Below are 16,305 nucleotides of genomic sequence, written 5' to 3'. Positions count from 1 at the left end.
ATTTCCATATACACTCACCCGTACATTCCCATATACACACACCCGTATATTTCCATATACACTCACCCGTATATTCCCATATACACACACCCATACCTTTCCATATACACACACCTGTACCTTTCCATATACACTCACCCGTATATTTCATATACACTCACCCGTATATTCCCATATACACACACCCGTACACTCCCATTTATACACATATGTGTATAAATATATATATAAAACACTTGCATTTCCTTTCTTTTCCAATTCTTTTATTTTAAAGGGAATTTATTTATTTAGAAAGAGAAAGAGAGTGTGTAAGCTGTGGGGAGGGGCAGAGGGAGAGGGAGAGAGAATCGTAAGCAACTCTACACCCAGCACAGGGCTGATTTGGGGTTCCATCTCACGACCCTGAGATCATGACCTGAGCTGAAATCAAGACTTGGTCGCTTAACCAACTGAGCCACCCAGGCGCCCCTCTTTTTTTTTTTTTAAGATTTTATTTTTAAGTGATCTCCACACCCAACATGGGGCTCAAACCCATGACCCCGAGATCAAGAGTCACACACTCTACTGACTGAGCCAGCCAGGTGCCCCTGAAAGGGAATGTAATGGTCAGTTTTCAAATATCACAAAAATATGCCCCCCTCCCCCGCCCGCCAGATCAGATGGTGGTTTTCAGCGACCAAAGAGGAGTCTGGGCCTCAGGTAAAAATAGCAGCTCCTAGTCGGGTGAAGACAGCTGTCTCTTTGCCCTCTGTGAGGGAAGTCAGCCCACAGTCAGACCTAACTGCCCAGAGGATCATGGCCCCCTCTCCACAACCCCGTGTCCCGACGCACAGGAAAAATACACCATTTCCGATTGTGTGCGCCCTGTTTCTCCTCTCTCTTACTGCGGGAGCTTCCAAACGCCGGGTGCACCCTGACGTTTGCCCCAGTGCCGAGGGAAATGCCTGCACGCCCCGGACGACGTGTGTGCACGCGTGTGAGGTCGCCTTTGTTGCGAAGGATTTTCCTTGGTGCTGACACAATTCCCTCCCTCCCTCCATCCCGCCTTCTTGCCAATAAAATGTTGATAGGTTTCTCCCCCAAAGTCTTTATCTGACAACAATTAATAGACAACAAATATTTTGTTTTTTTTTTTGTTTTTTTTGTTTTTTTTTATTTTTTATTTTTTTTTTAAATTTTGTTTATTTATTTGAGAGAGAGAGAATGAGAGATAGAGAGCACGAGAGGGAAGAGGGTCAGAGGGAGAAGCAGACTCCCCGCCGAGCAGGGAGCCCGATGAGGGACTCGATCCCGGGACTCCAAGATCATGACCTGAGCCGAAGGCAGTCGCTTAACCAACTGAGCCACCCAGGCGCCCAGACAACAAATATTTTGAAATAATTTTAAAAGAAAACATTTCAAGTAAACATTTAAAAATAAATCTTGGGCCCCAAGCCTTAGAGTTCACCGATCGTAAAATGAAGAAAGACAGCGCTGGGAACCGCCATGCCACCATAGGGGGCCCGTCTGTCCCCGCGGGGTGTCCCCGGGGGCTCCCGCAGACAGGCTGTCCTCGCCCCATTCCCGGGCAGCAAGCAAACTCCCAGCTCTGGGCGCCTCTCCTGCAAGCTCGGGGAACTTAGGAAGAGAAAAGAGGTACTTCAGGTTTGGACCCATAACTGTGAGGTTGATAAGGGTCATGGTATGAGACAGTGGGAATGGGGAGGGTGGGAAGAATCGCAACTGGCCAGTGCACGTGCGCAAGGCTCCTGAGCCCGACGACGGCCCGGTGTCTGTCCCAAGCGTGAGCCTGAGCTCCCCCACTTAGTGCAGGAGAGCGCCCAGGCCAGCGTAGGTACATTTAAGCAAACTCCGGTGGGGGTATCGGACCGGAGAAGGAGGCGGGGTCCTGGTCTGGGCTCGAACACTTACTGGAGGAGCTGAGAGCAGAGCGCCAGGCTTTGTGCCTCGTTTTACGCAGCGGCCAAATCCGACGCTTGGAGGAGCTGATTTGTAAGGTCTCTTGTGGCATTCATATCTGGTAACTGTATACGCACTGGGATTTTTTGCAGCTTCCCAAAGTTCGGTACATTTAATGGGCACAAGAGGTGGTATTTATGGGTTGCTGGGAACCAGGGGGAGTGGGTACCTGGTGGAGGGAGTCCTGAGCAGGGAGAGGTGCGTGGAGGATCTGGCATCAGTCCACGGGGGACGGGACTTGTCCATGGGTCCATGAAAGACGTCCTCTGGGGACCCCCCCAGATACCTGGGGGCATTTGCTTGGATTTGTGGGTCTCTACGATGGGAGGTGGGGGCAAGAGTCAGGGAGACACGTGTTATGTCAACGTGCCCCAAACCTAACTCACCCATCAGCGATGCCCCATGGCCTTGTCGTCCCAGTGGCTCACACTTCAGTAGCGCCTCAGACTGCCGGCTGCTTTGAGTTGGCCACGGTGACAGCCAGCAAGCCTGGACGGCTTCTTCATTCAGCAGACACTCTCACGCTTCCCCCTACTCAGCCCATACCCGTTTCCTTCCTCTGACACCGTCTAGTTCGGGTAACACCGGCTTGGCGCTTGATGATTGCACCGTTCGCTTGACCTGTGTGTGCTTCTGAATGTGCCTCGCCTGTCCCTCCCGCTGGGCAAGGACAGCTCTCATGCCTCTGGGCATCTCCCCCTACCCCGCCCGCGCTCACTGCAGCGCTCACTCACCCACTTGTGTGTGTCCGGACCGAGATGGGACGCTTCTGGGTGTGGGGACAGAGCAGTGAAAAAAAAGCAGGCAATCATCCCTACTTTATGAAGCCTACATCCTAGAGGAGGGGACAAAGTAGTCATTAAGGTAAGTTAACAAATACACTGTACCTTACATGATACCTGTTGAGAAAAAGGCAAAGCAGGAGAGGGGGGTGTGAAGTGTGTGAATGGAGGGAGGGAGGATGCAGACAGACTGGGTAAGGCGCCCAGACTTTTGAGTAAAACACAAGGTGGTGAGAGAGTTAGTTAGGTTAAGACCCCTGGAGGAAGAGCGCTCCAGGAAGAGGGACTAGGCTGTGCAAAGGTCCTGCGGCAGGAGTGTGTCTGGTACCAGCCAGGAGCACCGAGCTGACCATGCAGTGGAAACCGAGTGAAAGGATGAACGGTTGAGTTGAAGGCATCAGGAACGCCTCCCTGTGAGACGGACTTACACTGGGTGGCCCTTATCCCACTCTGTCCCCTGGGGGCTCAGAGGCCTCACAACACTCTTCCAGCTCCTCTTCCAGTCAGAAACCTGGAGTGGACCCGTCTCTGTTCTGGGCGACCCCAGCAGCAGCAGACGAGGGGGCGCCTCTGTGCGAAGGGGAGGCAGAGCTGCTGTCCCACCGTCCGGGCTCTGAAAGGTACCATTTGATCTGATACTAGTTCATTCCAGCCGAGGTCATAGCGATACGGGTGTTTGGTTGAGGGTACAGTGGTTGGCGGCACCCAAGGCTCTTGATCTTGGGTCATGAGTTCGAGCCCCATGTTGGGTGTAGAGATTACTTACAAATAAAAGAATAAAATAAAACTTCAAAAAAATGATGAAAAAGCAAGATGTGGTGCTGATTAGCTGAGAAGCTAAGACCCACCACTGAAGACAGTTAGACCTGACAGTTAGGTCTAACCTAGCTCTACTCTTAGTCAACCGATGTGTACGGCATTCCTGTTCCGGGCCAGGCACTGTCCTCGGCCCTAAATATATGGTGGGGAGAGAGGTGGGGGAAAGAGAAAAATCCTTGCTCTCAGTGAATGTTCTAATGGAGGGAGAAAGCAATGAACAAAGCAAAGCAGTAAAGAATATAGTATGTCAGATGGCGAGAAGTTTTATGGAGAAAAACAAAGCAGGGAGATAGAACAGGGGAGAGTACAGATTTTTAAATTACAATATTGTAAAAAGACTTATTATTTTTTATTTTTTAAAAGACTTTATTTACTTGAGAGAGAGGGAACACAAGCAGGGAGAGTGGGAGAGGGAGAAGCAGGCTTCCCGCGGAGCAGGGAGCCCGATGCGGGGCTCGATCCCAGGACCCCGGGATCATGACCTGAGCCGAAGGCAGACGCTTCACCTACTGAGCCACCCAGGCGCCCGTGTGTCCCTTTCTGATGGAAGAACTGAAGTCTCCAACTATAATAGTGGATTCATCTATATCTGTTGTTCTGAACCTTGATTTTATTTTTCATAGAGTTTCATATTGCTGTATAAAAAGCTTCCTCATTCTTAGTCATGGCATGAGGTATCTCATCTTGTAGAAATATCATAATTTATTTAACCACTTTCCTATGGATACATTTAGACCACCTCAGACCATCTGCTATCATGAACAATGTTGCACTAAAAAACCTTGTACGTTTACAATTTTATACACGATGAAGTCTCTCTGTAGGATACATTCTTGGAAGTGGAATTGTGCAGTCAAAAGGTAAATGCGTTTTTCCTTTGGAACAATTTGCTCTTCTCAGGATTTGTACCAATTTGCATTCCTCCAACAAGGAACAATTGCTCGTGTTCCCCACCAACACATTTTTATCAAAATGTTTTTTTTTTTTTATCTTTACCAGTGAGCTAGGTGAAAATGTCATGTGTGGCCAAAATAATTTACATCATACTCCATTTAGGATAATTCATATGGAGAACAATCATGTAAACATAATGAATGCCAGAGCGTTTTCCAAGGAAAGCTAGAGTTCATTTGATATTTTTGAACTCATAGCGGGGAAAAAACATGAATATAGTTGGGACGCCTGGTTCGCTCATTTGTGGAGTGTGTGACTCTTGGTCTTGGGGTTGTGAGTTTGAGCCCCACGTTGGGTGTAGAGATTACTTAAATATAATAAAATCTTGGGGTGTCTGAGTGGCTCAGTCGTTAAGTGTCTGCCTTCGGCTCAGGTCATGGTCCCAGGGTCCTGGGATCGAGTCCCACATCGGGCTCCCTGCTCAGCGGGGAGTCTGCTTCTCCCTCTCCCACTCCCCCTGCTTATGTTCCCTCTCTTTCTCTGTCTCAAATAAATAAAATCTTTAAACATAAAATAAAATCTTTGAAAAAAAAAAAGAATACAAGACACATGGGAGAACTTTCCAGGTGGCAATGTTGACTTGCTCCCCATCAGAGAATTCACGGGGGAGAAACGCCATTGGGATGCAATGAGTTTGAGAAAACCTTCTGAAGGGATTCCTACATGGCTGGACATCAGAGAATTCGACTGGGAGGAACCCATGTGAGTGCACTGAGTGTGGAAGTACCATCAGCCACATCCGCGAGTTCACCCTGGGAGAAACCCTATGAACGTAGAGTACGGGGCGGAGGGGTCTCACCATCCACAGGTGTCATGCTCGAAGGGAAGCCTTTGGGCTGTAACGACTGGGGGAAAGCCCTTTCTCAGAGCCCACACCTTTCTCCGCATCACTGAGCCTACTCAGGAGAGAAGCCCTATCATTACCAAGACCTTCCATCAGAGCCCGAGTCTTACTCAACATCGAGAAATGCATTCTGCAGACAAGCCTGTGGATGTCGTAGGTGTTGGAAGACCTTCAATTACACGTCACACCTTGTTCTGTCTCAGAGGATCCGTACGGGAGAGGATCTGCTTGAAACAATACGTGTGGGAATGTTCTCGGGCTTCAGTCAGGTTTTACAGCATCGAAGAAGAATCCCGTGAATGTCCTGGAGGTGAAAATGTCCTCAGCCAGACTTGCACCTGAGAATCTCCTTTGCAGAAAAAGGGAGGATAGAAACTCGAGCAATTCGAATGTATGGGTGTATTTATTCTGTGACACAAAGTTGCTCACTGATCCTTGTGGGCGCCTCCTTGGTTAGTACATTTCTTTCTTTTTTGGTAATGTATTTTCTTTTATTTATTTATGTATTTGTTGGAGAGAGAGAGAACACAAGCGGGGGAAAGGGCAGAGGGAGAGGGAGAGGCTGGTTTCCCGCTGAGCAGGGAGCCCAACGTGGGGCTCGATCCCAGGACCCCGAGATCATGACCTGAGCCGAAGGCAAACGCTTCACTGACTGAGCCCCCCAGGCGCCCCTGGTCCGTACATTTCTATGTGAATCATGGTCTCTGGACCAGAGATGAGGCAAAGGGCCTTGCTGTTTGTCGTTGGCTGGTTTGGAGGAAGCCATCTACCACGGTCTTAACTCTCAAAGTATCCCTTTTCCTGGAGGGAGACATCAGTCCTAAACACATAGGTGTCCTGTATTCTCCCAAACTCCTTATTGGCATACCAGGAAGTCTCGGTAAATCCAACTGGCACCCCATATAAGAAGAACCCCAGTTTTGTTTTTAAAGAACCGGGTTTATTTTTCTCGCACGTAAAAGGACAGAAGCAGAACAATTCAGGGTTTCCACGGTGCCCCCTGGGGAACCAGGCTGCAGCCCCAGCCTTCGGGGACCAGGTGGAGGTCCTGTCATCAAAACGGGCGTTCCAGGCCCGGGACGGGGGAAGGTAGCTGCATCCGGCTCTTGGCGAGACTTCCCACTAGCTCCAGGCCCAGGCTTAGCCCCCTGGCCGCAGCGGCTCGAGGCAGCCTGGAAATTGTACTTTCTACTGCCACAGCCATGGGGCCAGCGACACCTCTGGGATTCCAAGAGGGCAGGAGATGTCCTGAGAGTTCCCCCACACTGTTCTCGTTTCTGTCTGCCCCGCAGACCAGGTTTCGCTGCCGTATTTGCCAACGCAAGCGGCTTGTCTGGTTTGGGATGTTGGTTATGACATTTTTGTCTTATTCATTTATTATTTTACAAAGATTTTTACTTATTTGTTTATTTGACAGAGAGAGGGAACGCAAGCAGGGGGAAGGGACAGAGGCTGAGGGAGAAGCAGGCTCCCTGCTGAGCAGGGAGCCCGATGCGGGGCTCGATCCCAGGACCCTGAGATCATGACCCGAGCCGAGGGCAGACAGACGCTTCACTGACGGAGCCCTCCGGGCGCCCCTGGTTATGCCATTTTTAATAACAAGCAGCACATTTACATACCGCTATAACGTACAGTGTACATGTTTTAACGTGTCCCTTGATACAGAAATAATTAGGAAAAGCCTAGAGGGGGGTTTGGTCTGTGTATTGAACGTGACGGGTTCAGGGACATAAGGACCCACAGGGGCTGACGTAGGGCACACCCTTACGCAAACCAGGGTGACAAATGCTCTGAGACTCAACTTTTTCCTTCCGTCTCATCCCCTTTCCCGGCCACACTTGGGCTCTGGTTCACAGGTTCGTGGCGCCCCCTGACGCCCGCGGAGGACACTGTGTCTTCCTCCCGGTGCAGGGAGATCTCCTGCCCCAGCTGGAGTGCAGGGCTGTCTCTGAAGCCTGGGGTCCTCAACCCTGGAAAAGCTCCTTTCAAGTGTCAAAGCTTAGCTCTCCCCCTCCCCCAATTTAAATTTAATTGATCTCTTACAAAAAAAGGGGGAGGGCGCCTGGGTGGCTCAGTTGGTTAAGCATCTGCCTTTGGCTCAGGTCATGATCCCAGGGTCCTGGGATCGAGCCCCGCATCGGGCTCCCTGCTCGGCGGGAAGCCTGCTTCTCCCTCTCCCACTCCCCCTGCTTGTGTTCCCTCTCTCGCTGTGTGTCTCTCTGTCAAATAAATAAATAAAATCTTAAAAAAAAATAGAATTCCTGTAGTTATCTCAGTAACTCCGCCTGCCCCTCATTCTCTTTTATTTTCATTCTATTTACACAACGTCAGCACTCCAAATATTTATATTCCCTTTGCTTTATTTATTTATTTACTTATTTATTTATAAATCCCAGTATAATTAACATGTAATGTTGCCTTAGTTTCAGGTGTACAATGTAGTGATTTAACAATTCTGTACATTCCTCCGTGCTCATCAGGATATGTGGACTCTTCATCCCCCACCCACCTCCTTTCTGGAAGGTATCAGTGTGTTCTCTGTATTTAAGACTTTTTTTTTATCTCTTTTTTTCTTTGCTCATTTGTTTTGTTTCTTAAGTTCCACAGATGAGCAAAATCACACGGCTATTTGTCTCTGATTGACTTATCTCATTTAGCATGATACTCCTTAGCTCCATGAATGTTGTTGCAAATGGCAAGATTTCATTCTTTTTCATGGTCGAGTAATATTCCATTATCTATATACCGCCTCCTCTTTATCCATTCATCGGGGGATGAACACTTCTGCTTCCACAGTTTGGTTATGGTAATTACTTTTGCCGTAAACACAGGGGTTCATATACTTTTTCAAGTTACTCTTTTGTATTCTTTGGGTAAATACCCAGTAGTGGAATTATTGGATCATGGGGTAGTTCTATTTTTTTTTTTAAGATTTTATTTATTTATTTGACAGAGAGAGACACACAGAGAGAGGGAACACAAGCAGGGGTAGGGGGAGAGGGAGAAGCAGGCTTCCCGCCGAGCAGGAGCCCGACGCGGGGCTCGATCCCAGGACCCTGAGATCATGACCTGAGCCGAAGGCAGACGCTTAATGACCGAGCCACCCAGGCGCCCCAGGATAGTTCTATTTTTAATTTTTGGGGGAACCTCCATACTGTTTCCACAGTGGCTGCACCAGTTTGCATTCTCACCAACAGTGCACGAGGTTCCCCTTTCTCCACATCCTCACCAACACCTGCTGTTTCTTCTATTTTTGATTTTAGCCATTCTGACAGGTGGGAGGTAATATCTCATTGTGGTTTTGATTTGCATTTCCCTGATGGTGAAGTGATGTTAAGCATCTTTTCATGTGTCTGTTGGCCATCTGAATGTGTTCTTTGGAGAAATGTCTCTTCCTGTCTTCTGCCCATTTTTAATTGGATTATTTACTTTTTTGGCATTGAGTTGTATCAGTTCTTTATATATTTTGGATAGTAACCCCTTATTAATCTGTCCTTTGCAAATATCTTCTCCCATCCCTTTGTTTTGTTTTATGACTACTCTTGATACAGCATTGTTTTATATTGCTCGTCGCAACTTGTGTTATTGGATAAATACATTTTTGTGGGTTATTAGAACTTATCCAGTATTCATAACAATATTGCAAGTGTAATAAATGTACTTTAGGTCTCAATAACTAATTTATTTTTTTAAAGATTTTTTAAAATTTTCTTTTTTTTAAAGACTTTTATTTATTTAAGAGAGAGAGCACGGAATCATGACCTGAGCTGAAGGCAGATGCTTAACCGACTTAGTCACCCAGGCGCCCCTCAATAACTAATTAAAAAATGTAACTAGGAGCACCTCTGGATGGAGGTTTAAGGATGTCTGTCTACTCCTGTGTCTTGGCACATGTTTACTGAAATATCCATCATTAATTCTCTCAAGTGTGAATTTCAATAACCTCTCTGGCTGTGTGCTGTGGGTACTGAATTTGAATTGACAGGCTTTTCCCCCAGGGTTGAGGTGACTTTTAGATTTAGCGGTGCCTGGATGCGTCAGACTCACCTGGGGATTTGCAGTCTGAAAGCTGGAGAAGGAAATTGTGCGTCGTTCACACTAATGCCTGGTTAGCTGGTTAAACATGCTGGTGTCTTGTGTGAGTCTCATGTGAACTCGGGAGTTGTTCTGATTTGCTTCTGCACCTCCTGTGGTGATGTTGTGGATTGTGCTGTTATTTTTATTAAATCTGTGAGTATGTCACCGACAAGAGAGCCAAAGAGACATGACTACCCAATGTAACGTGGTGCCTGGATGGGATCCTGGGGTAAGAAAAGGACGTTAGTGAAGACCAGGGAGATCTGAATGAGTTATGGACATTAGTTAATAACAGTGCATGATTAGTTCAGTAATCGTAGCAAATGTATCAGACTTATGTCAGATGCTGATGGGGAAGTTGGGTGTGGGGATATGGGACTCTCTGTATTGCCTTTGTAACTTTTCTATAAATTCAAAACCGTTCTAAAATTAAAAGCTTACTTAGGAGCGCGTGGCTGGCTCATTTGGAAGAGCATGGGGCTCTTAATCTCGGGATCATGAATCTGAGCCTCACGTTGGGTGTAGAGATTACTTAAAATAAAATAAAATCTTGCTTAAAGTAAATAAATAAATAATTACAAAGATGGCAAAAATGTACTATAATTTTAAATGTTTTTATAATGTTTTCTTTTTTTAAGATTTTATTTATTTATTTGACAGAGAGGAGAGAGCACAAGCAGGGGGAGAGGCAGAGGGAGGGGGAGAAGCTGACTCCCCACTGAGCAGGGAGCCCGATGCAGGACTTGACCAACTGAGCCACCCAGGTGCCCCAATAAAATATTTTTTTAAAAAGTAAGGTGTAGGGGCGCCTGGGTGGCTCAGTCGTTAAGTGTCTGCCTTCGGCTCGGGTCATGATCCCAGGGTCCTGGGATTGAGCTCCACATTGGGCTCCCTGCTCGGCGGGGAGCCTGCTTCTCCTTCTGCCTCTGCCTGCCTCTCTGCCTACTTGTGCTTTCTATCTCTCTATCAAATAAATAAATAAAATCTTAAAAAACAAAATACGATGTAATAAAAAACGAATGATGTATGGTGACTAACATAACATAATAAAATAAAATTAAAAAAAATAAAAAGTAAGATGTAATCTCATGAAAAAGTTCCCATAACTACAGTGCCACTTGGTCCTATTAATTTAGGAGAGAATAGCCTATGAACTGGTAGAGACAATGCATACAGCGTTAAAGCAAAATACATTCATTGATTGTATGTTTATGAGCTGTGGTGATATCACCCCACTTTGTCTTTATTCCTATTAGGGCAATCGTTTTAAAGTATTGGCCGTCCTCAGAAACTCATTTCGTGCCTGGAGCTGACAGCTCTGAGTTTGGTGGTTTTCACATCAGGACTATCATGGGCAGGGATGGCGTGCCCGATGGTTCCTATTTTCAGGTAACGGAACTAGGAGGTTAAATACCCTCATTAAGGGTCCCAGAAATTGTAACTGAGTCAGGATGAGAATCCAGGTCCTGTGATGCTTAAACTTAGGTTCTTTGCACACCTGTGCCCCAGCAGGAGCGAGCCCTGGCTTCCTCTTTCCTGGCAGAATGCCACTTTCACTCAGGGGTCTACACCTGTCTGGAGCTGCCAAACTCCAGAAGAGCCACTGGAGGCTCCAGGGGGCTCCTCCATCGTTTAACCAATGATTCTCAACCTCAATCAGGAGAACTCAGAACACTTTCCCTTTTTTTTTTTAAGATTTTATTTATTTATTTGAGAGAGAGAGAGAATGAGAGATAGAAAGCACGAGAGGGAAGAGGGTCAGAGGGAGAAGCAGACTCCCTGCTGAGCAGGGAGCCCGACGTGGGACTCGATCCCAGGACTCCAGGATCATGACCTGAGCCGAAGGCAGTCGCCTAACCAACTGAGCCACCCAGGCGCCCAGAACACTTTCCCTTTTGAAGCCGATACCGGCTTTGGGCAAAACCCTCTGGGTCTTGAAAATATTCTCACGAGAGAACACAAGCTGCGCTGGGTTGAATGAGCCGGGACCGCCCAGAGTCAGGAAGGGCAGCGGATGGGCGTCAGAACGAGAAGGGGGCAATCAGAGAGGGCTTGGTGGGGGTGCTTTCTTTTGAGTCGGATGTTGAAGAAGGGTGGCCGGACAGGTAACCCAGACTCCAGCGTTGTGTAGGGGTTTATTTTGGTCGATGGGAGATGCTTTACACATGTCAGGGAAGGGAGGATTTTGTGAATGCCGGATTTGAAATGTCCTGTCTGGAGGTGGCTAATGGGCAAAAGAGGGGCAAAACAGGGCACGCCTCGGGGCCCCTGTAAGGGGTCGAGGCAGATCTCGTGTCCCGTGGGACTTTGGGGAGGGGGTCAGGTCGGAGTGAGAAGAGCCTGAGGAGGAGTCTGAAGGTGTGAGTGTTCATCCTGGCCTCGCTGCGTCTGACCTCATTACACTCGGACAAGTCCCCGAATCCTTTGGGCCCCCTCATCTGAGAAAGCCTTGTCTACACCTGCTGTAGGCAGCCTACGTAAGCTTCGGGACCCTCTTACCGTGGCCCGTCTAGGTGACGGGGCTTCGTAAACTGTGTGAGATATTCGTACGGATCAGATTTGTTGTTTTTGTTTTTGTTCTTTTGAACCGTGCCTCGAAGCCTGTGTTTTGCCCGCCGGGGTAAGATCTACCCGTCGTGATTTCTTATGTGGCATTAACATCGTGGTGCGGTCAAGGATCATGTGGATGACTCACTGCAGGGGAGGGAGGGCCAGGAACCCAGGATGAGTCTAGAGAGTCTGTGGGTGTCGGCAGCAAAATGAAGCCTCGGAAACAAAGGGACCCTTTTATTGGAGAGGGATTTCAGTGGGGGCAGGGACAGGGATAGTATTGTGGGCAGGCGTGTGGTGTCAGGGAGAACATGGTTTGGAGAGCGAGTGAACAGCGTGGGAGTTGGCAAACGGATTGCGTCAGCCTGAGGAGAAAGTTGGCATCACAGGGAAGGGGTGCTTTTTGGAGGAAGGAATAGTTCATCCAAGATTTAAAAAAAAAAAAAAACCAAAAAACATTGTAAGTAATCCCTACGCCCCACGTGGGGCTCGAACTCACGACTCCGAGATCAAGAGTCGCACTCCATTGACGGAGCCGGCCAGGCGCCCCCATCCAAGATTTCTTGATGGGCCGCGTCTTGGGCTGGGAAAATGGCACCATGAAAGCAGAATTAGGTGCATTCCGGCAGTTGCCTGGCTCTCCAGGCACATTGGGAGCGGACGTGGCCCTGCCACGGGGGTGGGTCCTGGGACTTAACTCTCCTCTCCTGTTGTTTTCTCAAAAAAGAGCCTCAGAGGTACCCAGGTAGGACCGCCTGGCGCTGGGATGGCCAACCACTTCTCCTCACACGCGAATTCAGACTAACAGCAGTGCCCAGAGCACTGTGATGAGGGGGCTCAGACGCAGAGCAGAGGCGGTGGGCAGGGGCGTGTGACGGCTCACTGGTGTCTCAGCCCTGGGGGTAAGTGTGCGTCTGACAACTGCAGAGCCCTGGGGGGGAGCTTTATATGCTGGCGCGCAGCTTCCTTCTGCTTTGCCTTCTGATCGTTTGCTCCCCTGTGCATCTCCCCACACCCCGTCCCGTGCCAGGCACCCCTCCCACCGCTTCCCGCCCACCTTCCTGAAGCCCAGCACGGGCCCCTCTACCCTCTACTGGTCTCCACCCGGCCCCAAGCACGGAGGCTGAATCTTCCCGACGCTACTGCTTTTTACCCCACGTCAAAGGGGCCGTGCTTTCACCCGAGAGAGGTGTGGCCCTCACAGGATCCCCGAGCACCTCTCAGGCACAGAGCACTTGCCTGAGAAGGATCCACTATCCCGAGCACGGTGAAGAAGTGACTCTGCTGGGTCAGGCTCGGGATTGGCTGCTTGGGGCTCCTTGGGGATAAGGGCTGGGTCTATTGCTTGCCTCTTCCTAGCTGGAGGTGGGAAGGGAGCACGGAAGACTCAGTGAATGGAGGTGAGACCTGAGTGTTTTAGCTCAGCCGGTTTCTACTGAACATGGGCTGGGCATGGCCAGCGTCTCTTGGGGACGTGTAATGCAGTCCGGGCTCTCAAGGAACACCGTCTATACTGGGGAAAGGCATGTTCCTAGGAAGCAGTGGAACTGTTTGTGCCAAGATGCATCTGTGCTGTGCTGGGTGAGACTTTGGGTGTCCCCGATATACCGTGAGGTTGGCCTGGTTGAAAGAAGGGTAGGAAGGCAGGCTTGGGGAGGGAGGTGACAGGTCACATAAGCGACAAGGATGTAGGGAGGTGGGAAGTAGAAAGGTTTCCAGGGAGAGAAGGTCACCCAAGCCAGTGTCTTGTGTTAGAGCTTGTCCTGGCTGGGCTTACATGTCTGTGGGGAAGGGGTTTTGAGGGACCCAAAGGTTTGCAAGGTAGGTGCTTGCGGTCATATATTTCTAGAACCCTAACAATGGCTCATGTTCCCAGCGCTGCTGAAGTGTGAGCAGACGCCCAGTGCTGTTACTAATTGCTGATAGCTTGGAATGCGGTCTGCAGACAACTAAAAGTGATCCGCACTAGGTCCAAAACAGAGTAGTAAGCTTAATTTGAGATGATGTGATTTTAAAGTATAAGAAAGGGATGTGGCCGGTGCTGGGAGCTCTCCTCACATTCTCCACGGATAGGAGGGGACACGGGTGAACACGACCGGCGTGTCTTTTATTTTCCGTGTATCTGTCCCTGAGTGAATTCAAGAGGGTGGCCAAGGCTCCTACCTGCCATTTTTTTCCAGAGGAGCGAAACTGCTCCCCTTCATCTATAAAAAAAAAAAAAAACTCAGTGCAAGTCCTAAGCCTGCTGGGAGACCATGAAACGCCAGCCCTACCCAGCCATATACATCCTCATACACACTAGAAATGGGGATGGTATTTGCCGATCATTTGCCTTGGTCTCCTTCCCTCAGTGAATTTCCATTGCTCTAGATGGCCCCCGAATTGGCTAGTATAATAAAGCAGATGGTGGGCTGCGGCCAAGCCAGGAAGATGCAACTTACCCTTTTCTCGGTCCAACCCACGTGCGAGGGCTGATTGAAGGAAGTGCAGCTGACATCTGGGCCAGTGACGGGGAAACGTTAGTGGGCATCAGACCCCCTGAAGAGCCTGTTAAAGCAGATTGCTAAACCCTAGCCCCAGAGTTTCTGATGCAGAAGATGTGTGAATGGGGCGCGAGGATTTGCATTTCTAAAAAGTTCCCAGGAGATGCGGATGCTGCCAATTCGGACCACACTTTGAGTCACTGACCTGGGTTGCTGGTTTTCAACTTTGTCGGCTGCATGTTTGAATCACTTGGAAAGCTAAACATCACCATAAAGCGTGTGTGTGTGTGCGTGCGCGTGCGCGCACATACACACACACAAAACGCCCAGACCCTGTCTCAGATTAGTTTCAACAGAATCTGTGTGGGTAGCACCAGACATCAGTAGTTTGAAAATCCACCCCCCCAATTCTAATGTGCAGCCATGGTTGAGAATCACTCATCTGGGTTTTTTTTTTTTTTTTTTTTTAAGATTTTACTTATTTATTTGGCAGAGAGAGTATGAGCAGGGGGAGCTGCAGAGGGAGAAGCAGGCTCCCCGCTGAGCACCCTGGGATCATGACCCAAGCCGAAGGCAGACACTTAACCAACAGAGCCACCCAGGTGCCCCACTCATCTGGGTTCTGGAGGCAGATGCCCATTAATGCAGGCGGCCTGGATGGAAGTCAGCGGAGCCAAATGTCTCCCAACCTTTGGTTCTGAGGCAGGGTACCTTCGTCGTGTGGGCGTCTTTCCTTGGGAGGACTGCTGCCCGCAGTGGCTGTAACGGTGGCTCATGGGTTGAGCAGGAAGAAGGTCGCAGAAGCCGTCGTGGGAAATGGTAGAGCCGACTAGGAAGCAGAACCTGATTTCTGGGCAGCACTGAAAGGCCTCTGGGAAGGAGAAACGACACAGAGATCTTGGGGCTCTTCTCGAAAAGTATTTTTCCCACTAGCTGTTAGCAGCTAGGCGAGGAAGACCGACCTTCCGGCCGATCCAGGGGTCCCGCACTTCTCGGGCACTGCAGATGGGAGGGCAAATGGGTTACGGGTATTGGTGGGTGGCAGAAGCGCGGGACCCTAGAGTCTTGGGCCTAATTCCAAGGAGCAACTCAAGAGAAAGCTCTCCTTTCTGCCAGGGTGTGTACTGGATACAAACGCAGTGGCCTCCTCTGAGAGTGGTCGCTCGCCCCCGACTGCCCAGGATGGCGGGGAGGCAAACCCCGGAGCCGGCCCGCAGCTGGGCAGACAGCTGGGCAGACAGCTGGCCCCGGCTGGGCCGATCCTCCTACCGCCACGAATACACGGACGCAGAGCACCAGACCCGAACCGGGCCAATCACAGCCCCTCCCCGAGAACCGGTATCTGGGGGGAGTGCGGCAGGCCGGGGCTACGCTGGGCGGGAGGGAGCCCCTCTGCTGGGGACGTGACCTGGGGACTGAGACCCGAATACCGAGAGGGCCAAAGCACGGGCACCGGCGCTAACAGGCAGAGGGCCCGGGGCCGCGGCGAGCCGGGCCGCGCTCGCGCAGGAGATCACACGGCCGCCGGAGGCACCCCGGGGCGCTCCCGCGAGCAAGCCCCCCGCCGGACCCCCGAGCCGACTCCCCGCACGCCCCGCTCCCAGGATGCAGGCGTCCGCGCCCGCCAGGCCGAGGCGCTCGGGGAAGGGGGCTGACAGGCTGTGGGCCGCGGGGAGGGGGCGCCGAGGGCGCGGGGGGCGCCGCCCGCTCGGGCGCAGGTGGACGCGCGGGCAGCGACAGCGGCGCGCAGAGCGGCCCACCCCGCGGCGGAAGTGCGTTCCCGGGGCCGTTCTAGGCCGGCCGGAGGACCCGGCTCGTCGGTGATTCCGCGGGGGGG

The 16,305-nt window shown here is 50.3% G+C and overlaps 1 protein-coding gene across 7 annotated transcripts in view; it reads left to right on the top strand.

Annotated features, from left to right (window-relative positions):
• The first annotated feature begins 2,527 nt into the window (after window positions 1-2,527).
• ZFP3 (ZFP3 zinc finger protein) overlaps window positions 2,528-16,305 on the top strand; it is a 123,068-nt gene continuing 109,290 nt past the window's right edge. For 4 of the 7 annotated variants that reach the window (XR_012374995.1, XR_012374994.1, XR_003206358.2 and 1 more), the window contains exons 1-2: window positions 2,528-2,823; window positions 10,692-10,824. The gene's annotated coding sequence lies outside the window, so the exon portion shown is untranslated. Of the gene's footprint in view, window positions 2,824-10,691; window positions 10,825-13,303; window positions 13,386-16,305 lie in introns of those variants that run through there. The other 3 variants (XM_025864411.2, XM_025864412.2, XM_073881561.1) reach the window with 3 other exon arrangements.

The sequence above is a fragment of the Callorhinus ursinus genome, unplaced genomic scaffold, assembly GCF_003265705.2.
Source record: "Callorhinus ursinus isolate GAN/ISIS: 27379988/994484 unplaced genomic scaffold, GSC_fseal_2.0 scaffold43, whole genome shotgun sequence".
Lineage (NCBI taxonomy): Eukaryota > Metazoa > Chordata > Mammalia > Carnivora > Otariidae > Callorhinus > Callorhinus ursinus.
Note: the sequence above shows the minus strand (reverse complement) of the source record. Positions and strands in the feature narration are given on the sequence as shown.